This window comes from Streptopelia decaocto (assembly GCF_964273445.1).
Source record: "Streptopelia decaocto genome assembly, chromosome: 11".
Taxonomy (NCBI): Eukaryota; Metazoa; Chordata; class Aves; order Columbiformes; family Columbidae; genus Streptopelia; species Streptopelia decaocto.
In genome coordinates, this window is record NC_138666.1 from 5574839 (window position 1) to 5600646 (window position 25808).

Sequence of the window (25808 nt, forward strand, 5' to 3'; positions counted from 1 at the left end):
CCCCGCAGAAATATCGCACAAAGGAAGGGGCCGGGGAGCCCAACATGGCCCATCCCAGCGGCCGCTCAGCGCCCCCGGAGCACGGCAAGATGCACAGAGAGCAATGAGAGAGGAAGGAGAGGAGTTACAACAAGAAAAGGAGAAATCATAAATTAACAGAGAGACAAAAAGCTCTGCTGATTTTTTTTTCCTGTGCAAAGCAATAGTGGGAGAAGCATTAAGCGTTACTCTGTTTCTTCATCTAATGACACAGAAAAAAGTCTTTTCTGCAAATAATTCAAGTAAACAATCTCCAGAAAGCATGAACAACAATACCAAATTTCTTGAAATTAGCCAAGCTCACAGAATCAGCAGGCGATTACTGCCGCTCGGAGCCTGCGTCTGCAGAGCCACGGCGGAGGCAATTTGTGCGCGAGGGGGAAGGAGAAAAGGGCAGAAAAACAGCCCCTTCTTTCTCCATTATCATTTACCCGGAATTTAGCTCCCTGTAAATTTCATTTTGAAGGGAAAAAACCCTACGACAAACTCACCTTGGCTAAATATCGTTTACTGATTCATAACAAAGATCTGATCCACTTTAACTTGCTAAACATTTTGTCACTGTTTTATATGCACCACTTCCAAAGAAGGGAAAAATAAAGGGGAGATTTTTAGGTCAAGTGATTAAGGAGAAAGGGGATTGAAACCAAGAAATTTTTTTTAAGTTCTAATTGTTTGCTTATTGACATCAATTTACATGGAGCCACTTAGTGAATAAAGGTTTTCACAGTACATGGCACTTCTTTATGTCAGTTTTTAGCCATCATGTCACAGCCTGGCTTGAAAAGAAGAAATGCTGAAAACTCGTAGGCCAGAAATGAACAGCCTATTAAGATCTGAAAAGCTGTCATCCCCACTGAAAAGACTTGCGTCAGCCACTGAGGATATATTTTAAACTGCCTGTCCGCAAGAAAACTTTAATAATGCAGCCTTGCTCTAATGTCTTGTGAGAGGAGAGGCAATTTTACTTCTTCTATTAACCCAACGTGATTACAATGGCTTATTTCATGGAATATTAAGTTCAAATTCTGCTCCCTGGGAGGACAATAAAAAAAGGAGTGTGCTTATGACATTGCCCGAAATAGCCACAAGGACCGCAACTCCTTGGTGCTTTTAATGCATCCAAGCAGTAATCCACCTTAATTTGCTAATGGTTAAGTAAATTAGCAACAAAATAATAAAATACAAAAAGGTATCAACACAGGAGTAAAATGCTTTCCTCTAAAAAATATTAAAATAACAAAATTATGTTTGCATAAGGATTGCGATGGCCTTTCAATCCTCGTCCTCCCCCCTATTACCCCCCCACCAGTTCAGGGGAAAAATAAACTCCTTGTGTCGGACGGGCTTTCGCCATGAGGCAATCAGAAGCAAAGCGGTTTGCGCTGAGACCACAGCTGCGATGGCTTTGTGCAAATGGAACCGCTAATAACTGCCCGGGAGCCAGGAACACTTCCCAAACTACCTGAACCGTCCCTGCGCCGAAACCGCGAAAATGGTTTCCCCGAAGATGCGGGTGTCCGGCCAGGGGAACGATGCTGCTGGTACCCCGTGTCTCGGCCAGGCCGCACCATGGCCAGCCCCGTGCCCAGGGACATCCCCGTGCCAAAGGACATCCCTGTGCCAAGGAACATCCCTGTGCTAAAGGACATCCCTGTGCCGAGGGACATCCCTGTGCCGAGGGACATCCCTTCACCAAGGGACATCCCTGTGCCAAAGGACATCCCTGTGCCGAGGGACATCCCTGCACCAAGGGACATCCCTGCACCAAGGGACATCCCTGTGCTGAGGGACATCCCTGCACCGAGGGACATCCCTGTGCCAAAGGACATCCCTGCACCGAGGGACATCCCTGTGCCAAGGCACATCCCTGTGCCAAAGGACATTCCTGTGCCAAAGGACATCCTTGTGCAAAAGAACATCCCTACACCAAGGGACATCCCTGCGGGGACGCACCCTCATCCTCAGGACCCAGCAGCCAGCCCTGTCTCCAGGCAGGGAGGATTTAGAAAGCGTTGGGTTTAAACACCATTTGCAATAAATAAATGCAGTGACATAAATTCAGGTGGGTCCCGTCCGCAGGGAACCCCCTGCAGGCCCAGGGCTGGGGACACACGCGCGGCCCAGCGGCTGCTCCGCTCCACGGGGACCAGGAGGGACCAGGAGGGACGTGTGTCCCAGAGCCGGGGCACAAACCCGTTCTCCTGTGACACCCACAGGCCGGGCCCTGACAGAAACCCCGGCAGAGGAAAAGAATCACAAACGAGACGTTTTGTTTTCAAACCTACGTAGGATGCAGAGAAAACCCCCAGTGCGCATTCTGCCTCTCCGGCACTGTCTTCCTCCAACTTTTTTTCTTCCCCTCCCCACCGCCCCGCAATGTGGAAAAGGAAATAATTTTATTTTCCATTAAAAAAAATTAATGTATGCAAATAGCTGGTAAAATTATAAATAACCACCATTAATTTCTTCTACCTAGTTCAACAATTCCAAAGCAAAAAGGTGAACTGAAATAAATACATTTAAAATCGCCTGCTGTGTAATAGTAAAGAGACTCCATAAAACTAGAACAATATTTATTTCTTCTTTTCGCAACAGCTCCCTGTTTTATTAGGCCCGTGTTCCACGGCAATCTGATAAGAAGGAGCGAGGCTAAATGGCAAATGGCAAACATCCCAAATCGCAACCTGATGTATTTCCACAGCCCTGACCTTCAGATAAAAATCGCGCAGAAATCTGCAAACCCACCAAATATGCAGCACCACATGCTTCCAGCATTGTCAGACACAACAGTCGGGGGCAAAAAAGAAAAGGAAAAAAAAAATAAAAGAAAGCAGGGCGTTGCTATTTAAAGCCTTTGGCCTTCCCCTCCCTGAGAATTTAAGGATTATGCTCCTATACGGCACGTCCGAGGGTGCACAGACAGACACCAGCGAACCTAAAGGTTTCTCACACGCACAGAGGGAACCGTGGGCTTGCAGCTGCCTCGCTGGGAATAGCAGGGAAACGTGTTGTATAGAAAGAATATATCTCACTGCTATATTATATGTATATTTAGGAAAATACTTCAAACAGCAAAAAAATTTTGCACTGTGAAATTAGCTAAAATTATGACAACTGTAAGAAAAAAATTATACGGGCAAAATTTGGGTCTGGTGGAAGAATTCTTTGATGTCTGGATTCCAATTTAACCCCGACTGAGTTCTAAGAATCAAATGAACAAAGTATATCATACACCCCAAGTCTGCTTGTCAGTGCTCGTCATCATTTTTATTTGCTTCTTTCCAGCCACATGTATTTACAAGACCCTGTTCTGACATTTCCTCCCTCCTCGCTGGATACGGCGAGTTGCCAAACACATTTGCGACACAGTCCAACTCCGTATTTATTTATTCATTAAAACACACGCATTAGTATCAATAAATATGTATAACAATATTTCCTTCGCGTTGCTGTATAGATTCCTTCCCCGGCCGTGTCTCTAGGTTGGGTGCTGCGTGGTAAACATATAGAAATATGTGCGCATCTAATATTTCCAAAATATTTTTAGTCAAAAGACTGTGTCATAAATACTGCATCTGTACCTATATAAAAATGCACTGTGACTGGGGCTAGCAGTATATTTACTAAATAAGACTATAGGTGAATAAAAGAACCCTGCTTAAATGCACATGGCTATTCCCAGTATTTGTGCAGCAGGCGCTGCCTATCGATGGCGTGCACAGGGAACATCACCTTTATTGCACAGGGCTCCAGGAACTGTACGTATCACAGCCTGAATAAACAGCGTAATCCCTGTCATTGCTGTGGTTTGCATATAAAAACCACTTTTTCTTCAGGTACCGAACCGCTTCATCCTATAAACCTGAACCAAGCTTCAGGATTTTCGAAGCAGTTGTAAAACATTAATAATATATCTAGGTTGTTTAAAGAATATTTCCAAATAACATGAAATATTTAGTCCATCCCCCCCCGTCCCCACCCTCCACGCTACCACCACCATAAAAAGATAAGATTTATCATGAAATGTTTGAGGGATAATCAGCCATTTTTGGCCAATATATTTTAATATTTATATACCTGACATAGCTGAATATAAATGATACATCATGATTTTCCATAGTGCATGGAATTTATACAATTAACTGAGTGATCCAATGGCTTTAGGGCACACAAGGTGCAAACAATGTTACAGTGGTTTGCTGATTATTGTTATAAATCTTACAAACCATAAAGGCATTAAGGTGCATTTTGTTTACACCATTTATTTTCAAATATTATATACAACAGTATTATTTATCATTAAAAGAGTTACACTTTCCCAGCGTATTTATTTCATGAGCTACATTTATAGAACTATTTACAAAAAACAGCTTGCAAAATATGTCTGAAAGAGGCAGTAAAATTTGATCATTTTCAAGTTATTTCTAAAGATTATGTTTTTTCATCGAGAAAACATTTAAGCATTACCTATTTCTGAGATGTCTAATTTATCGAATCACTCGGGCTAAGCAACGCCTGCGATTTGGCTGCACCCGGCGCAGGGTGCAGCGCTGCTTGCACACCGTGCTGAGCCGCCTTCCTAAAGACCCCAACCCCGCCGTTTGGAAACCTTCATCTACCATTTCAGAGAGAAAAATGATTTAAAAAACAAAAAGAATTACAAATACGCAGCCCTGGCTTTTTCAATATGAATATGTATTTTTCCTGGAAAGAGCTGCAGCCTCGATTCCGATTACACAGAGATGCGGGAGCGCCGAGCGTATATACTTACAAACAAAAATTCCCCCAAATGTTCCCAAACGGTTCTAATGTCCTAGTATTGTTTCAATTATTTTCATAGGGGTTTGCGTGGTTTTTGAAACGCCGCAGCCCCAGAACGTGAAATGTGAGCCGGCGGGTCCTGGCGAGCCCCGGCAGCCGAGGGGGTGTCCCCCCGGCAGCCAAAGGGACCCGGCGCTGCAGCTGCTTATCAAATCAGTTTTATGTTTCTGAAATGAGTTCCTGCTGCTGAGCCTGAATTCATAGACAGTCAGGGGAGAGAAAAGAGATTGATATAGCCCAAAACAAAACCTCGGAAAACACGGCTCGGGCACCGGCTCTTTGTGCACACACGGAGACAGATGGGTATATTTGTTTTATACCTATGGAAACACGGCATGCCGAGTATATGTATGCCTGTGTGCCGTATAGAAATTACCCACAAAAAAAATAAAACCCAAAGCATGTTCTAAAGCCTCCCGTCCTTGCTGTAGCTCTGTTTGCTTTACCAGAAGTAAACGAGCACTTTCCCTTTTTAGAGCACTGGCAACCAGATTTCTTGCTGATATTTTCCATTGGGGAGGCGCACGCATCGCTGCCTGAACACCATCCCAGCTTTTCTTAAATTTACATTTTTTTCTTCAGCTAAACCAAAGAAATACAATAAGAAAATAATGAAAAAAAAAGCGCACAATTTTGCAGTTTACTGTCTTTTCCCAACATGAATGTAACGCCAGCCCAGTGAGTTACCCGGAATTTGCTTTTCTCTAGTACTTACTGGCCTGCTTAATGGTTTCTTTCTAATGTGCATAAAATATAGAAGTAGAGAACAAAACTGTGGAAATGTACAGAACTGTCTGTTGACTCCAGGCATCGGAAGTGTTTTGTTGCAGATTCAAAGGTGCTAAAATCTCATCAATGAGTGGGAAATAGTGCTAAATACAAGCTCTGCTAACTTTATTTTTAATGATGACTTTAAAAAACGGGGATCAGCGAGGTGAATGTAAAAACTGTTAATCTTAAATTTCTACAAACCCGAGTGTCAGGGCAAGCATGTCTGGTGCATCAAGCATAACAAGATGAAAACGAGGAGGTGTTGGTGAGGAGGGGGTCCGAGACACTTGCTTTTCTTGAATCCCTCTGAATACATTTCACAATTCATCAGTTTTTGTCTTTCCTGCCACGAGTGAGGACAATCAGACCAGACACCCATTAGATTTTTCATGCAATTCTTTTTTTTCTTGTTCATGACATGTTGGCAGGGAGGATGGCAATTCTGAAATCTTACCAAATGAGAAAAATGTCAGAAACTGAACTGACAGCTCGTGGTTACTATGGTGATAGGTGATATTGAAAAAAAAATAAAATAAGACTCAGTTAATTCAAAAGGAATCAAGTTCAGTATTTTTAAGCCAGTTGATATAGATGAAAACTTAATCCCGATACTGGGATGTTATCTTGTTTTAGCTAAGAGCCAAAGAAACCATTTGCTTGATTAGATAATTAACTAGATACAACCAAATATACAATGCAAATTATAGTTAAACTAAAAATAAAAAAGAAAAAAATATTAATAATGTTTATGAAGAAAAAACAGTCGTAGTAGGAAAAAAGCACATTGGGAAAAATATTCTGCCTGTATGAGTAATCCAGAATTTTCCCCTCCATAATGACAATGATCTACACGGGCCCAGGTTTCTGCCGTCAGTTTGGAGGGAGAAGGAGCAGTTTGCTCCAGTGACAAAGGGCCGGAGCTGCTGACCGGTGTCTCCAGCGCAACGGGGGCTGCAAGTTCTGCAGGAACCTCGGTATCTCCATATTTGTGTTTATGTATTTTATGGGCTTTTAAAAAAATCCCAAGGGAGCTATTTATGGGGCCAAAATAACGCGAGATCTGGTGTTCTCATGGCATTTCCATCGAGGAATTGAAATACTAAAATACCATGAGAACATCAGATCTCGTGTTATTTCGGCTGCATTAATGGTTCCCTTAGGTATTAACAAAGCCCATGAAAAACAAACACAAATATTTGAGGCAGAAATACAAATGCTGGAAAACCCCCCGCCCCCCAACAGAAACCCCGTACACCACATACAAAATCTGTGTTGCTCTTTTTTGATCTCACATCTTAAAGAAAAAAATTGTATAACCATGCACATTTACAAATACTATTCTATTAAAATTATCAAGCAACCACCTCTGTCTTTCTGGCAGAAATTCAGCTTGCTTCCCAACCACCCTTGGGGAAGATTCTCTCACTGTAAATGCACGTGAGGCATTAGGGGCATTGTTGTGAAAAGCAACTTTTGGACGCAAAAGCCTCCGAAGTCATTTGAATTTGGCAGGGGCAGCCCGGCCGCGCAGGGGCGCAGGAGCGGGGCAGCCCCGCTGGGGGGTCGGCGCGTCCGCGGGTCCGTGTGGGCGGCGGGACCGGGACGGGATCGGGAGCGGATCGGGAGCGGAACGGGAGCGGATCGGGAGCGGGCCCCGGGCGTCGCGCGGGCCGGGCCGCACTCACGCGCCGCTCGGGACTGGGGGAGCGCGCGCCGCGCTCCGGCAGGCGACAGCGCCACCTGCCGGCGGCGGGACGCGCCAGCGCCGCACGGGAAACCGGCCCGGCCGAGAACGAGCGGGGAAAATGCACCGAACGGCCCCGAAACACGGGCTGGCCCTGACGCAGCCGCTGCCGCCGCTCCCCGACCCTCCGGCACCTTCCCCGCTAGCGCCCCGCCGGAGCGGGGATGCGGTGATGCGGTGATGCGCCGCCGCCCCGGGCCGGAAGGCAGAGCGGAGCTCCCGCACCCAAACCCGCGAACCCAGCGGCCTCTCCCGGGTCCGGGGGGGCTCCCGGCCCGCCCCGGTGCTGCAGAGGAGCTGCCCCGGGCACCGAGCGGGCGGCTCTCCTGCTGCTCGGCCACCTCGGTGCCGTTTGTCCCCGTGTCACCGCGCGGCCCGGCCACGCCGGGTCCCGCACACCCGCGCGAGGGGCGCGTCCCCTCCGAGCGCTCCCGGCCACGGCAGACAGGGCAAAGAACAAGCGGGGGAACCATCCATGGTTCTGTCACAGCCGGGAAAGGCGCCTCTTCCAAAGCTGCATCAGCCATGAGCCTGCGGGTCCGTGGGACAAGCAGCTGAGTGAACCCCGGCACAGCGTCAACCCGACCCCATCGTCCTGCACCAGGAGCTCCAACGCCACCATCTGCGGCCTTGGACAACCTCGCTGTCCCCACCGACCACATCCCCACCTCCTCCCACCAACATCTGCTGAGGCCAAGCGCAGGGCAGGAGAGGGCTGCAGGCATGGCGGGGCACGGGGGGACCCCCACATGAGGCTCATGGGGCTGAGCTGGGCCAGGCTGGGCTGAGCAAGCTGGGCTCCCTGGGCTGAGCTGGGCCAGGCTGGGCTGAGCTGAGCTCCCTGGGCTGAGCTGGGCCAGGCTGGGCTGAGCTGAGCTCCCTGGCCTGAGCTGGGCTCCCCGTGGCGCTCCCTCCAGGCCGCAGCACGGCCGGCCCTGGTTACGGCACAGGCAGGTAAAAGCAGGTCGAGTGGCTGCAAGAGGTTTGCTCTGCGTGGCAGGGGAGGTGGCAGGCGGCAAGCAGAGGCAGAAGAGAAACTGGCTTCTGCTGTAATTATCCCCCACAATAATGTTCCCCCATCATACCCAGCACATCCAAAACTAAATTACGATGTTTCTTGTGAGGTGAACCTACTTTCTCCTCAAAAAACACACACAAACTTAGAGGAAAGTGGTAGCCTATAAATAAAAATGGTTTCTGAAACAGTTTTGAGCTAGATCCACAGTATCAAACTCCGGCTGGTCCCTGCACAGAAGGCAGAGGGTGCCCGATGCCTCCCTGCTCCCGTCCCCAGCGCGGGATGGGCAATGGGCGCTGTGTAGCCCATGGGGACAAAACCCAAAGGCTCCGGGTCAGGAGACCTGCGGATGCATTTCTGTCCCTATAGGTAAGTTCATTTGCGTCAGGATTTTAATGAGAGTCCTGCATTTCCAGCGCCAACAGGATTGCAGTCGGGACGCATTTTCATCCCGGGTCTCTGTAGACAAAACATCTCCCCTCGGATCAGTGATGGCTCCTGTGTCTGGCTGCACATATTACTGCATTAAACTGCTTTGGGGAGAACATCAAAACAAGTTCTTCATATATTTGCATGAAAAAAACTCTTGTCTAAACAACAGAATTATACTAAAAGTAAAAAATTGCCATTTGAAAATAAACACAATTGCAAAAAAGGCTCTGGGTGATAAGGGAATGATAACGTAAATAAACCTAAACCAAAAGAGATCGCAAAACTCACTTCAAGATAAAAAATGGTACAAATAACTGGTTTGGACTGTTTAAAACTAATTATAAGTGATACTTCCATAACACATGAAAAATAGAGACTTTCAAATTGAAGCCTATAGACAAAATGAAGTATTGCACCCCTGGAAAACTACCTAAAAATCTGTATTATGTATAACTTCAAATATGGGAAATTCAGTGAAATCCTGAATACTGGCAAAGGCGTTTGTCTTCCAAGCACCGCACCAGGAAATCTGTAAAATGTCCATTTGTAAATACACACTGAAATTAAATCTATTTTTATGTATATTTCAATAAAAATCAGAAGTGCCTTTTTTTTTGATCCCTTTCACTGGACGTGGAGGTGGAGATCACAGCAGACAGCTAATGTTAACCAACGATAAAAGACATTTACGAATAATACACTTCATTCTCATCCCCTTTTAAAAATTTTCAGAATGAATTAAATTGTGATAAAATTTCCACTGGTATGTGGGATTATTGTTTCTTCCTTAATATTCCTAATTGAAAGCCAGACGGTGCCTTTTTGATGCAGCACAAAATACAGCTCAGAAGTGTGGGGACAGCAGAGTGGTGCGCTCTGCTGCCCGCCCGTGCCCGTGCACACGCGTGTGCACCTGTGTGTGTGCTCTGATGCAAACCGCTGGGGACGGGCGGGCGCTGAGAACATCCTGCCCAGGGATCCCACACAGCGACGGACCCCAGACAGCACCAAAGGTCAGAGGAGGAGGAGGAGATAATAAGGAAAGAATAAAAACGTGATTAGAAACATGCAATCACATAAACTAACTGCACGCATAAAATAATGGGTTTGAATTGTGTTCATATACGCTTGAAGCAAATAAAAACGCAAACCTCGGCTGAGCCATCGCTGCCGGTCTGGCGCCTCAGCCCCAGTACCACGCCACAGCGAGTACTTTATTTCACCACACACACACCTTAAAACACAGGGGTTTGCTATAATTGAGCTGGACCACACAAATTCACTCCTTCAGAATAAATCTATATGAACTCGCTCCAGCATTTGTAAAGTAACGCAGCTTGTGGGGTCTGCTGATATCTCAAAGAAACAAGAAACTCCTCTCGCATCTCATTCCCGTAACGCTGAGCTGCGAGTGGGGAAACGCTCCGGCAACCGCTGGGTTTGTGACAGGGACACAGGAATTCTGCTGCTGTGAGCACCGGGACCGTCATCCCGGGCTTTGGGTGTTTTAATGGAAAAAAGCACATGTGAATAATCCCTAACGACTGGGCAATGGTCTCACGGTTAAAGCGGGGCTTCCAATGGCTTTTTCTTCACCCTCTGCTCTGTAGTCCTGCAATCACATCTCAAACACGGACCCTCAGACAGGTACAGGGTCCTGGTGGCACCCGGTGCCTGACCCACTGGTGCTGAGCTGGCACCAGCGAGGACCTTCCATAACATCCATCTGCTCCCTTCTCTGTTATCTACAGGTGCTGTTAAGCAACCTCTCCAGAAATGCCACACTTTGGGGGCCACTTCTGGTTTGTCCCATTTCAATACATCTGAGTTCAATGAAATAAATCCTGATTTTCAGCAGCAAGTGAACAAAGTAACAGTTCTAAGTGCTCGGACCTTGAACCAGCAGGTTTGCTCTTTTCATTGTTTTTCAGGCACATTCTACCTCTTATTCCTGCTCAAAATTCAATCCCCGGGATTTGTGCACGAGGAGGGAGGCTCGGCCGCGGCCCCGGCATCCGGCAGCGCCGCAGGCGCCGTCCAGGGAGGGGGTTTCGGTGCCACGGACACCGGTGGGACGAGCACACGAGCACGGGCTGATTCACAACGACTTTAAAAATGCAAAGTACAGTTCTTTATCTGTTCGCTTTGGTCATTGCAAAGGAGCTGGAGTTACCAGCGCTGCCAAGGTGAAGCTGCGCTCGGAACCTGCACCAACCGCGTTCCAAAGGGGTTCGTTCCGTGGGGACGGCAGTGGCAGCACCGATCAAAACAGGGTATTACTTGAGCTGTCAGAGATGCTTTGAAAAGTTGTTTCAACCGAGTAAAATAAACCACCTAACTATGAAAGTTATACAGAAACACGATCACTGAACTTTACATTTAGGAAGAATTAAGCTTTTAAAGAGTTTTTCTCCACTGAAAAAAGCCTTTAATGATCGTTATCCAGGTGGCCCCTGGATTTATTGTTGGATTTCGCTTTGACTGCTATGGGGTTCCCAAGGGGACTATTACGTCAATAATTTCTAAGGCAACATTTTATTCCAGGTAACTGAAATTCCTTAGAAGATGAGAGCTTCAGCTTGGACCGTCTGCGATCCCATTTGAAATCACTCACACTGACTACAGAAGAATTTTTATAATAAATTATTATATAGCCTTATGCTTTCAGCTATGTATATAATCTATCTATATATATTTATAAACATTCTTTATGTAACAATTCAGAACTTAATTCCCCCTGAAGCTATTAAAACTATATATTTAATTACATTCATAAAGGAGTTGCCTGGGATACAGTCAAAACCTACCACTAATTCAACATGTATTATAGATTAACACACTTCGCAATTCTGAGGATTAGTAATATGGGCCATACACTGTTTTCATTCTGCACACGGAACTCCCATCAGGGTCAGTCAACAGCCTTTATTTATAAAGTCTGGGGGTTTATGAAGAAGTCTATAATGACTATTTTTGGTCAAGCTTAAAAGAGAAAGAAAAGAGACAAAGGTCTCTTGGTTTCCAATGCACAAAGCATATATGGCCAGTAGGAAAAGCAGTCGGACTCCTATCTAGACTAAACAAATTTCAGCATGAAATGATAAATGAATCGAGGAACTTACACTCTCAGATTCTAAATTATATTAAGTCCCTGATTTTATGAAGCCAGAAAAAGGTCATTGCGCGATACTTATAAACTATAGTAAATAACTAAAATTTATGCGGTAGGATGATTTTAATCGTTAGTATTCTTAAAACCTTGAAAATCGATACAACTTGTAACAAATCAGAAAAGTTCAATGGAAAATATAATTGTTCCTTTTTAAGACCTATTATGTTTAATATCTGTTGGCCATATTTGTTCCACAGGTCATGTATAAAAATAATTTTTCTATATTTCTTGCATTTGATTAACAGAAAGAGCCTAACGATACGTGTCCAAATTCCCAGAGCGGCGTCTCTGCTCCGGAGTCTATCTGGCCTTCCTTGCATAAACCAAAACCCATCTGTCAGAAATATATAATGGCGTTTAAATCCACCACACCCAGCCCTCCTGCTCCCCAAAAAGGATGCGTGTTGAGCACGGGCTGCTCCTGGAATATTCCTTGCAAGTTGCTAAGTGGATATAAAAGAACACGGAATCTGCAAATAACTGTAACATAAGCCCTGAAAGATGCTTTTGGATCTGGCGAGAGGGGGGAGCCCAGGGGTGAACCCCACGGGGGGACAGTGCTCGGCACCGGCTTATTCTGTGAACGTGAAAGATTATTGCAAATCTGGTTCCTTTTGAATATTCCCTTATAACTGAACAAGTGTGGAGCCGCGCCGGGCTGTCACAGCTGTTTCAGTACATGAACCACACTCACAGCAACAGCTTTCGTTCCACATTTTTGTGGAGTAGTTTCCATAGCACTGTGATCAGGGTTTGCATATTTTTATACCACTTGCATATTGAAAATAAACTCTGATGTTTAGATTGCTTTCTCCAAGTGCATCTGGTACTTAAATTTCCTAAAAAACAAGCAGGCAACTGTGATTTAAGACCAGTCAGGGCGTAACACCTTGCTTCACTTTTTATAAAGTTATTTTTAGCCTTCTTTTCCTTTAAAAGTGTAACTTTATAGTATCAGGGATGAGAGTGCCTGGAAATGGGCATTTATCTTAATTGTCATCCTGGAATTAAACATCAGGGAAAACTTTTCCATTCACAACAATATACAGCTATTCTGCACGAAGTGATATGTTTTGCACAGTTACCTCTGCCTCAATTCAAACGAAAAGCCCAGCGCTGCGGAGCTGGACGAGGCGGCGGCTCCAGCACCGGCACCTGTTCCCGGCACCGCGGGGCCGCCGGCTCCCGGCACAGCACCGGCCCCGCGCAGCGTGTTCATGACAAAACAGTCGCTTTATCAGGAAAACAAACTCAATTCTCTAGATTTCTGCTTTGGAAAAGCCGAGCCCAGGCGGGCGGGCGGCCCCGCTTTGCCGCTCTCATGGCACTGGGTCGGGATTCCCAAGACCGGCCGGCGCTGCCGAACCCGCTCCCTGCCCAACGCCTTCCCAATTAGCAGGTCGAAAATTAGCAGAACGCGGCGCTGCCTTTCACTTCACGTTTTAATAAGAAACAGAGACATCTTCTCTCTCTTTCTTCTGCTGTTCCTCCCTCTCCTCCAAGAACAGAAGGCTGCTGGTGAAAGGAATGAAAATCTGGAAAGAATTTGGGGTGGACTGGCCAACCCCCTTTCATTTCCTTCAGATGTTTACAATCTAGCACCTTTCTGAAGACAAAGATGGGAAAAAAGCTATTTTTTCTTTTGACTGAAGGGTGAGACAGGGGGGTATTAAAAACTGATCAATGTAATTTTTTTCACAGAAGTATTTGCACATCTGTGAAATAATGTAATTTATGAAAAAATCTTTTTATATGACATTCATGATTATAGCCTGATCTGGAGAATTATTCAAATATAAAATTAAATACTCAAAAACTAGCTGTGCTGTGGATGACTGAGCTTTTACCAGCTGTGCATCACACTTCTATAATTCTATTAAAAGTATATAAGTGAGGCTTTCTGAGTACGTCTGAGGCTCTTTCAAAAGGAATGTTACATTTCTAAATGGTTTTATGATCAGTTGCTTTTTGTTTTTTCTCGATTACCATCCCAGTTGTTGGATATGTTTTATCTGACTGTACAAAAAAAAAAAGAGGAATGCATACCCACGGAAAGCGCTCTATAAATTATATTGTATTTTATTATCACGGGGCTTAAGGAAAAATTGGCTCTTAAGAAAGGTTAAAAACCTTTAAAGTGAATTCTTCTGTTTGGTTAAAATGACTTTTGATTTAATGCGATCCATGTGCAATGTGTCCCCGGCCCGGCGCGGGCGGCGTTTGCTGGGTTTGGTCTGCGCTGACCCCACATCACGGTCCCCACGAGCAGCCCCAGGTTTTGGTGACGACGGGGTGGCCGGGGGGACGCGGGCGCTCCCGGGCGCTGGTTCCTCCCGCCCAGCGGCTCCGGCCCACGGGCACCTGAGAGAAGTTCAATCCTATTTTCTGAGCTTCAACAGAGCGCTGGGTATGGATCCTCTGCGGCTTTGTTATTATCTACAGGTTACAGACAGCATCATCTTGAAACTGGGCGTTCCTTCCCATGCCACAAGCCGATATTTTGACCAAAAGGGAAAATACAATCCTCAAACCCCCCTAAACGCTGCGGTCTAAACCAGCTATTAAAAGAAGAGCACCCAGAAAAGGCCACATTAGTAAACGACGGGGGCCGCAGTTCCAGTTTAGCAAAGAGAGAGACAAAATAAGGGATAAGATATTGTTTCTGCTGCCTAAGACAGACGGACTTTAATAACACTTAACAGAATGATGCACATTAACGATCTCAGAAAGCACTTCTTATGCCTCATCCATCATGCGGAGGAGAAAATGAAGCCTTCGACAGCATTAGGAATTATTCTAGATCTTGTCAGTAATTCGCAGCTTCTCGGTAGTATCGTAACACAAATTTGTGTGTATGAGACACTGACCATTAATCTAAGGGCTTTTTTTCCCCTGCCGCAGCGTGCCGAGAATGTATCAATTGTTTCATGGAGAAATTTCACAGATGAAACCTCACTAAATAAAACAGTGGAGAGGAAAGAGATATAGACAGAAACATAAACAACTGGAACCCGGAGACAAATCATTATCTTTAAAACAAAAAACACAATAAAATCTCCATACGTGTTTTCTGAACGGGCAACAACAAGCTTCCTTCGCTGAAAATAGTCAGAATATGCTGTGATTATCAAGTTATGCTCATACATACAAACATACTTATGTTTAATTTTCTGGGAGGCTTTTTCCCTTTTTTTTTTTTCCCCAGAATATCGAAAAAAAGTCCTGATTTCCCCTCCCAAGAGAGTCATGTATTTTTACAAATAGTAGCAAAACAAATTTCAACACAAAAAGCCCCGCGACTAAACAAACAATAGCTTTTGGCAACCTCTTGCTAAGTCGCAATGTGCTGCTGCTCGCACGACAGCTCTTGCCACTGGAACCGCACTACAAAGGGAAAGGTCCATAAATATTTGTACAGCAAACTCCGCGGAAAAAAGCCTCTCTGAGTCCTCTCCAAATGCATTTCTATACGTGCGACGTAGAGATGAAAGCTAATGAGTTATATGAAGTTTATGATGAATTAAGAGCCGGGGCGTCCCTCCCGCCGCAGCCGCGGTGACACCGATCTGAGCGGCTGCTCCGCAACAAAACACTTGTCAGACAGAATGAGGCGCCTCCGCCTCGGGATGTGCGGGAGCTGGATTGTCTCAGGGACAAAAAAAAGGCAGAATTTGATCAAATACTAATCAGGCAGCAATAATCAGCCCTGCAGTGTCCTAAAACATACACTATTTTATCTCCATTGAAATAATGACATGTATCCAAAAAGTCCTCAAAGAAACTTGGGTTTAGGTAATATACTGTGATTGCAGCAGATCCACAGGATTAAAATCAGTCTTGATCTTCAAACAGAATAAGAATGTATAGTTCTGTTTACTGCACAGATATTTGTATATAAAAGATATGACAAATATTTTAGGTTATTTAGAAGCCCACATTTCTCTATTTTGAATTTTTATAGACTGAGTGCTGGGAAAGTGACTTGACAGTCGCAGGTAATAGACGCAAATTACAGATTAAACTCATTAGAAATTATAAACACTCATATAGTCTGTTAAACCCCCTGACAAAACCTGAAAATGAGAAATCCAATAACCAAGCATCAATAGGGTCTTTAACGGCTGGACAGACGTTCAAACCGCATGATGCTCATGTCAGGAGTGAGACGAAACAGTTGAAAATCAAGGTTTGCGTTAAATAACAAGGCGCTGATGTCAGATCAGATCATTCGTATGAACTGTTTTCATCCGTCTTTTGCCATTAATTTACATTCTCCTATTACTGTGTAATTTTGGTGTTCATTCATTTTGCATAGTATTAAAAAATATAAACTAAGAAAATATGCAGATGAGAGCGATTGCTCCCAAGCGCAGCGCCCAGGCACCCTCGGCACAGGACACGACCCTGCGGCATCTGCAGGATCCTGGGGCTACCGCTTCAGAACAAAACTGTAAATAATGCTTGCAAATAAAATATTGTCTGCAAGTGTTAATTTTGGGCTTGTTTAATTAAATCACAGAGGGAAATATTGCGAGAACGGTCACCTCACCAACAGCAACTAAATAAATCCCCGGGAACGGGCACTGGGATAGGAAAAGAAAAATTGTTTGCGTTTCTAATGCTCGGTCTGACCTGGAAAGGATAACAAAAGAATCTGCAATGAATATGTATTTTTACAGGGAGTGCTGCTGGTAAACATACCAAATAAAAGAGAGGGGATTATTTTAAAATAGTTTCTCCTTAACTCTCAATATGTTTAATATGATGATATGAAAAACCATATATAAAGCAGGAACCCATTCTGCCCATACAAAATTCTTTACAGAGCAGTAAAAAGGCAGCTGGATTTCAGCAACAGAAAACAAACAAACACCAGAAATCCTGTAAAGCCACAGCCTCTCCCCGCGAGCCGCCTGCTCTCCAGCGCCGAGATAAAGACCCAATCTGCTCATCAAACACCTCCGGGCTCGGCCATCTAATAGGAACAAATTGGCAATGACTGCCCAAGCAAGTAACACAGGCCCACTGATTTGTAGATTGATACTGATGCCTAATGATCCCCTTGGGCAGATCAATAGCAACAATCCTCCTCGCCGCTCGCACTCCTGGCACGGCGCGGCCGGGCGCGGGGACGCGCTGCAGCCGCAGGTGCACGGAGCACCCGCCGCAGGTGCGCGGGGCGGGGGCCGGGGTGCGACGCGCCCCAACACCTCCCAAACGGTGGCCGAGACGACGCCATCTCACTGCTTCATCCCAAGAGGTGCGATGCTGCTGGGTCCCTGCACAGGAGCGTTTCCGGTGGCTCTGGGCTCTGCGTCCCTCAGCACGGGCCCCGTGGAACTGCCTCCCCCACGCACCCGGGACCGGCCCACGGGTGGGCTGGGGGAACGCCCCGAAACACAAACCCAACGTGTACCAGCTGGGATTCACGAGAGCTGGAAGGCACTGTGGAGTTCAGTGGCAGAGGGAGGAGGAGGCCGTACCAGGGCCCCTGCCCATGGCTGCTGCGAGTGACCCTGCACCCCCTGCTCTGCCCCCCCTGTTCTCCTGCTGTCCCTCCGTGCACTGCACTGGGAGCAACCCAGCAGTTGCAGTGCAGGATTTTTATTCAGTTGACTGCAAGCCCCTTTCATCCCCTTCCTGCAGCCCCACCCTGCGCAAGAATTAGGGATTTTCTATTTATTTATTAATCTAATGAATACAGCTATCCCACCAGTATATCATTTAAAGTTCCTGGTAATACCTAAGAAAACCTAATAGAGTTGCTTTGCAATTTTTCTTCCCAGTGAATTAACGTTAGTGGTGGTCTGCAGATTTGCAAGCGGTCATTTCCAGCTCGGGGGGCTCGCAGGCGTCCCCAGCAGCACTGAACTGCTCCTGCGATTGTTCTTGCTCTCTAGAATAACTGCGTATAAACGTCAGACCTTGTCAGGTATTCCAAATTATCAGGTAGGCAAACACAGAGGGGAAAAAAAATCAAAAAGTTTGTGTCTACTGAATATGAAATATTAATCTTGCCACTGATTTGTATGTAGCGTCACCTGCGACGTCTCCCCCGGCTTCCCCTTTGTGCGCACGAGGGTGCTGCCCAAACCTCAAGCCAGGACCCGGCAGCTCGGCCACTATTTTTCAATCCCATTCAGACCCATGAGCGACTGCTCGAGAGCTGCTTTGTTCGGCAATTGCTGCGCGGCTTATATTCTTTAGGGCTCTTTTATTAAAATGGGGATAAAGCAAAAGGCAAAGGATAAAATTAAATTTCTTTGACTGTAAATTTCTAAAACATTCCTCCAATAAAAGATTTTCCTTTAATAATAAAAACGTCTTTCCCATCTTTTTGCCTATCTCGTCATATACCGTCTTTCCCATCTTTTTGACTATCTCGTCATATACTTGCAATAAAAATGGGACTGCGTTAAATCTCGGTAACTCGGCCCCCTGTATTTCATAAATTAATAATTTTCTGATTCCTCAAGCTGCCTTTCCTTACAAACACAAAAAGTTCTCCAGGCGGGCGGGGGGGGAGGTCGCAGGCGCCCCGGTCCCCAGCGCTGGCCACTTCACAATGTAACCCCCGCGCTGTGGTGAGTGCAACGCCCGCGATCAGCATCCCCGCCGCCCCGCTCCCCCCGGCCGGTTCGCAGCGACCGCGCTCCGGGCCGGGCCGGGTTCCCGCGCCCCCGCCCACGCGCAGCCCCGCGCGGGCCCGGCAGCGCGCGGGGAGGGCCGGGCAGCACGTGCCGGCGCGGCCCCGCCGCTCATTTGCATATTCACATCAGCGCGCGCCCGCGCGCTCCGGCAGCCGCGGCGGAGCGGAGGTGTCGGCGCCGCCGGAACCGCCGCGTTCGCGCCAGAAGCGCGGGCGGAGCGCGGGAGCCCCGCGGAGCAGCGCGGGAGCCCCGCGGGGCAGCGCCCTGCCTTACGTCCGCGGAGCAGCGCCTTGCCTTACCTCCGCGGCCGCTCCACCGCCAGTCCCCGCGGTGCCGCCAGAATTTTTTGAGAACCATCCTTCAGGGTTTTGAGTTCTCTCGTCCTCTCTCTTCCTCCTCCTCCTCCTCTTCCCGTGTTGTGACTGGGTTTATAAAAAAAATAAAAAAGACAACTCCATGTTAAGCGAGCAGCCAGGGCATGGTGAAGTCTGGGGCTACAGGGGGAGGGAGGAGAGGAGGGGAGGGTCACAGCTTCATGCCTTACAAAGGGGAACCAAAAGCCTGGATATTTTTTTAATATCCTACACAAAATGCTGGCGCGCATATACACGGAACGCACGTGCACGCGGGGTGGCGTACGCGCCGCTAATTAGCTTTTCGCCAAAAACTGTCAAGGTTCAGCCTATGACGCAAATAAACGCAATGGCATCGGAGTCGAGGTGCAAACTCCCGTCCTCGCCTGCCCCGCGGTTCCCCACGAGCACAGGGGTTCGCAGGGCAAGCGGCCCCGTCCGCGGCCGCGGGGCCACCAGCTCCGCCAGAACCGCCCAGTGCCGACTTGGACTATTTCATCGCGACCTTAGTGGTATTGGAGGTGTATTTTTGCACAATTAACTGTACCATTCCATAGCTCCAGTCACAGTAGGAAAAAGGGGGAAAAAATAATCAGAACGGTCTATCCTCTGGCAAATGTCATAGAGTAGTGTCCCCGCGTTTCGGGAATGTGCCTCCAGGAGCGCAGGCCTATTGTTCAAAAAAGACCCAGCTTTTGTGAGCCGGTGTGGCACAGACAGGCAGACAGGAGGAAAATCCCTCGCACCAAACACACCGTCACTGCGTGCATCACATCTACTTTTTAACAACCTCGCATTAAATGTTTGCTGAAAATACATGGTGCCTACATGTGGCACTTTTTTACAAACACGTCATTACCGTGAATGATTAAGGGCTTCGTTGCTTCCGAGCACAAGGTCTCAGATCAGATTGCTGACTGATTGCTGAATTCCACCATCCACCTCGCAACATTATTTTAGTGAGAGGAGTGGGGGAAAAAATGTACTTTCGTACGCAGAATATTTAGGAAGGGTCAAATTTATTTTTGCAATTGGCATTAGCAAATTTGCTCCGGAGCTGAACCGTCGCAAGTTGTGTTCCATCCCAGAGGACGTTTTGATGGAGAAGTTACAATCCCCGAAACGCATGTTGCCTGTGGGACAGGCTGGGACGCTCACACCAGGGCAGCCGCTCGGGCGGACGGCGCTGCCGCCGGGCGCGCTTGTCCGGTGGATCCGGCAGCGCCAGGGCTGCGTGGCCGGGCAGACAACGGAGCTGCCGCGAGCCAGGAGGTGCCGGGGTCTGCCCGCGCCCCAGCCAGGCTGCGCGGGGAAAGCAGGTCACCCCGTCAACTGGTTCAGCAAACGCCAAAACAAAGAGTGGCTCTTTATTTTGACGAGCTCTTGGCAGACACGCTTCCTTATGAAAAATAATTTCCCTGCCTTTGTTTCTCTTCTCCTTCAAAGGCAGTGGGAAGAGCTCTCTTTTGTACTCACGCCTGCTTCCCAAAGGGAGAAAGGTGATTTTTAAGAATCTGACCACTGAGCACGAGCGACTTGTCCTCCCCCAAAACAGATTTAAAAAAAAGAAAAACAGAACATCTTTGACAAGACTCAAAGGGTCCCTGAAATAAAGAAGAAAGAAAAAACATCCAAAACATTAGACACAGAAACATTATATTTCAATATTATCATATGAATTAAATGTAATCCTTGAAGCGACTAGTCCCAGGGGTCACATATTAGGCCATTTTTTTCTTTTTTTTTTTTATTTAATAGAGGTCATCCAGGCTGAAAAGCAGAACCCAAATGAAAAGCATCTTCAATGTGGTTATAACATGAGCTGCACGAGGTCAGGCAGTGTCTTGTATGGCCTCATAAAAAATACATAACCAGACAGCCTAATAGTATTTCTTTGCATTCATTTTTGGATGGGAACTGGCGGGTGGGGGAGGGGGCTGATGGAGAGAGGGACATATAAAACCCCCACACGTGCATTTCCATAATGTGCAGCTTTTCATACATTTCAGAGAAGAAAAAAAATGAACATTCGTTTTAAAAGATACTCCAGTCAGCTTGCTCCAAGGGACCGATGGCACACGGTTTCTGCGCCGCGGGCGGTGTCGGCGTCGCCTGCGCGCTCACCCCGCGTCACAGAGCACAACCGCGGTGGGCTCCTCGCACCACGGATTTCTAACGCGCTTTATTTGTCCATACGCAAACACAAACTGATCGGTTTGAGTTATTTCTCCAAAGAAATACAGATGAAGCCCCCCAGTAATGTGGTCTCTGCTTTCATATGCTCTGGCAGGGAGGGTTTGCCCACCACGTGGGGTTCGTGCAGGTTGCAGATACACCGGGTGGGAGAGAGGGCAAGCGAACGGCGAGGCGGAAAATGGAGGGGGCTAAATAAAAATAAACAGCGCTAAAAATGCTGGGCGATAAGAGAATCTCTCAATATCGTCTCCCTTCCCCCTCTCCCCAAATATAGCCTGGAGACGGTGACCCCGCTGGGGCGCGGAGCCGCAGAGGTGACCCGATGCTAACCAGCCTGTTAGAACTAATAAGGTGTGCGCCTAAGCCAGGGGCTGACACTGGGGCATTGTGGAAATAACTCTCCTTGTTATTGCCCATCCTCAGCTTGAAATTTACTGCTCCTTTGCATTATTAAAGAGACAGCTTGCGTGCACGATGGGGGAGAGGCGCTGGGCAGGAGAAATAACTGCGCACGCTTTTTTTAATGTTATGTTTGTGCTCTCTGTAGTCTTTATGGTAAGCTTCGCAGCATTAAAGCATGCTGGGTTAATAGGTTGTTATTTATTATTTGAACTGTTTTCAAAAATAAAATCTAGTTTAGAAAAATCAAAATTATTTTTTTCCCCCGGATGGCCAGAAAACGAGGAATGTGTGAAACATCTTTGAGCAGGTCGGGCAGTGGCCAGCGGCAGGCCCTGTGGGACCAGAGCCTCTCCCAAACAGCGCCCAGTAGCGCTGCTTCACACTTACATCAGATGTGGAGCAGCACTTAAAAATAATACAAAGCACAACATGGTGGATAGCGGGGATTACAAGATGGAAACAAGAAAGGACCTGCTGCAGTGCGTGTCCGTCCTCACCGGGCGATGGGAAAGGGTCTCCACGCTCAGAGCTGCTTCGTATCTCCGGGTTCTCATCAGCTTTCCAAGCAGTTGCGGAGAAAGGCTGAACTCAAAAGTAGATGCGGGTGGAAAAACCTCATGTTTGTCTCGGTCTCTGCTGCCACAAACTCACCCTGTGCCCACAGGAGCCGACTTCTACCACAAATCCAGGATCCCCGTGCGGCTCCACGAGCGGGTCTGGGCCCCGGCCAGGCAGGGGGGCAGCACAGAAACCCCGACAAGTGCATTTGCATGTGAGAGATCGAGTGTTATAGAAAATGGGCTGAACCACTCTTTCAGACAATTTTGCAATCTCTGAATCAGTTTTCATGGGGCTGAGGAGTCCGAATCACACGCACTGGGGTCACGGGCAGAGCCCCACAGCCGCTGCTCCCGGGGACTTACCTACAATAATTAGGACGCAAATATTTTCTGCAGAAAAATGGCTGACTGCACATTGGAGGCATCACTGTGAATGGTGATCAATGATAAATACAGTCCTCGAGGTAAATACAGAATACAATTTAGCAGTCTGTGGGGAAATGGCAGAGCCACGGGCTCCTTCTGAGGGGCTGAGCCAAGGGGGGGCTGGTTTCTTGGGGGTTTATTATCAGGGATTCCATGAAACCAGCTACCAGAGGGATGTGAGAGAATTCCTCAGAGAACCTGAGAGCCACAGCAATATTCTAGCTGTCCAAACCAGCCGTTTGTTCCTGCATGCTCAGAGACAACCCACTCCTCTCGAGGGTCAATGTGGACAGCTCTGGGCTGGCAGCAGGGATCTATGTGCAGTGACACGGTGACACGCATGGAACTGCCACCGTATGCTCAGGGAGTGGATCACATCAGTCTGGCACACTCAAGGACCAAGGAGCAGCTCGGAAAGTGGGTGTCGTTTGAAATGAGAACCAGAGTAGCCCCAAACAAAACAGCTGGAGAGAGCAGAGGGCCCTGGATGGGGAGGAGATGGCTGGGGAGGATGCAGCGTCCTCCTCACCCCGCGCTGGCCGTGGCGTTCACAGGACACGGCACAGCCACCGAAAACCAGCCAGCACCGAGGATGCTGCCCGTGTGCGCAGGAGGAGCAGTCTGGAATCACAGCTTAACAGTGTCCCAACGTGTTTACAGCTCCTGGCGTGGGCCGCTCTATCCTGATCACAAAACCGGCACGGCCGAAGGTTGTGCATCACTGTACAAAGCAGGTTTAAATACATTTGTGGTAACAAATCACAAATAAAAAGTATTGCTTAAGAGCAAAGGGATAACTCCCAGTGAAGACAGGGAAATGAAATCCAGATTTTTGATAGTGCCCAATACAAACAAGGAATTAAAATTGACACCTGGACAAAGAGGGAAAGCAGAAGCCTCACAGACCCCTCCCAGTTATTCCCCTTCTGGTGTTCTGATTTTGTGAACCACCAAAAGCAGCCAAACTAGTCCTATCAGCATCTGAGCGTACAGATACTCGTAACTCCTCTGTGCCCAAAGTATAAAGTTACTTTTATCAAAACACTCATTTGGCTGCACTTGCCTAAAAGTATTTGACCATTTTTGCATAAACATATTTTTAATCATATCCCTCCTGTAAGTAATAATAACAGCAACTAATGTGATGCTTCATATTTTGTTGGAATATCGAAAGGTTTTAAGGTAAAATCAAAGGTGTGGAGACTCAGAGGACTGTTAAGCAGCTCTTGTGCTCAGCCTTCAGGTGGTAAAGCTTAAGTAACGAGAGTATTGGAACCGTGACAACACTCTACTGGATTTAAAAATACAATTTTCAAACCTGATTGCCAAACTCTGATCTCAATGGCATGCCAATTTTTTTCAGCTTTACCAGCTGATCCCATAAAAAGTATTATTTCTCCTTATAAACCCAGGCAAAGTCGGGCATCCAGAGAAGAGCGGTTTGATTTGAGGGTTTCTAATAGCCCGCAGCTCTCACAGTAATACTCAGTGTCGTCTTGAACTGACATCAAAAACGCAATTATGAAAACAACAGCCAAAATTATTTCTTATGCATCCGGCACGTATCAGTTCCGTATCTCCCACATAAAGCCCAGCGGAGGTCACACTGCTGCACCTCTCCTGGGCCTCTTCACACTATTCAAAGGATTCTCTTGCCGTTTTGGCTGTTCTGGATGTCACGCCGCACGTGCCTGTTCAGGGAGCCGCTCCGCACCTCTGTAACCCTGTGCTGGCGTCCCTCTCTAAACACAACAGCAACCCGCAACAACTGCAACTTCTTAAAAATAATAAAAAACCCCTGTAACTAACGTATCCATAACAAATATAAGGGTGCATTTTAAGGAATTCTTTTGGGGATCAGAATATTAGATTGTTTTCTATAGAACAGGACTTATCTGGTAAATTTTCTAAGCAGTATCATTCTCAGTTATTAAAAAACAGCTCACAAAGCTTTTAGCATCCAAAATCTAATACCTAAATATATGAAGCTCCTGCATGTGTCTTATTAACAGTTATGAAGGGGTTTTGGATTTTTGCTAGTTCTCTGTTTTTAATGTGGAACTGTTACAGAGGACCCACGTCTCTGTGGTGAAGATGCTGGGCCCGGCCCAACTGCCAGGCCTGGCCTAACTGAGCCACACCACCAGCCACCTCCTGACTTGGGGTCCGTCACTTAATCCTGCAGAATGAGGACAGTAATTCATCTGTCCCATGACTCATCTGTTTTAACTATTTAAAATAAAACTCTGCAAGACAGGCAGTGAAATTTTAGCTCCTCTCAACCCAGTGAGACTCGGCACGCACTTCAATAAACAAAAATTGTATGTTAAACAAGTTCAGGTGTCTCTACAGTGAACCACTGATCCTGCCTGTGGTCTCTAAGTGCTTTCAGAGTGCTAATAACAAGAATGTGGTGGCATATCCAAGACTACGCTGCAGCCACAGAAATGAAAGGTCTTCACTTTCCTTCATCTGAACGCTGCCAAAACCACCTGTGCAGAAAAGTACACAACAGCAGGGGCCGGGGGCTGCCCGTCGTGGAAACGTTACCTCCTAGCTGCTTTTTTTTTTTGCCATTGCTTTAAAATTTCAGAATTATAGAGTCAATATTGCAATTTAACAACTAAGAGATGGAATAAGTAAGCTCGTCTTTGAAAATCACTTTAAGATCTAAAATATTCTACATCATCTAGGAATTACTATTATTCTTCTGTTTTCAGAAATAATTTAGGTGTAGTTCTGCACTGTAAATGGTGCAGAGTAATTTTCATTGCATTTCCAAAATCCTGAGCAAGTTGGGTGTTGTGTTAATAAAAACGAAGGCATGAACTTAAAATACACACAGTCATAACTCCCCAAATGACCTTAATCTGGAATAAGGACGTCTTTATTTTATTTAGCTTAGTGGTTCCTAAAGTCAGGAGCAAGAGACTACTCCCCAGTGCCAGAATTTCGAGTCACCTCGCATAACCACACAGAACTGACTCATTCATAAATTTTACTGTTTAATGTAACTCTATAGACTACAGTTAAGGAGCCAGTGGTTTAATTTACAGTATTTTGAAGAAGTTAAACCTAGCCCAAGAAGCCAATTGCTCCGGAGGGATCGTCCTCGGCAGAACTCAGTGGAACCTCCCTGTGCAAACAGCCTGAGCAGCTGAGTCCTGGGGCTCAACAGCACTCGTGTTCATTCTTGCGACTCCCAACATTGTTGAAAGATA

General features: G+C 46.7%; 1 protein-coding gene across 3 annotated transcripts in view; it reads right to left on the reverse strand.

Moving 5' to 3' along the window:
* ZFHX3 (zinc finger homeobox 3) overlaps window positions 1-25808 on the reverse strand; it is a 562868-nt gene that overhangs the window by 428599 nt on the left and 108461 nt on the right. For 2 of the 3 annotated variants that reach the window (XM_082062574.1, XM_082062572.1), the window contains exon 2: window positions 18950-19072. The exons of the other annotated variant lie outside the window; for it this stretch is intronic. The gene's annotated coding sequence lies outside the window, so the exon portion shown is untranslated. The remainder of the gene's footprint in view (window positions 1-18949; window positions 19073-25808) is intronic. 3 annotated transcript variants of the gene reach the window in all.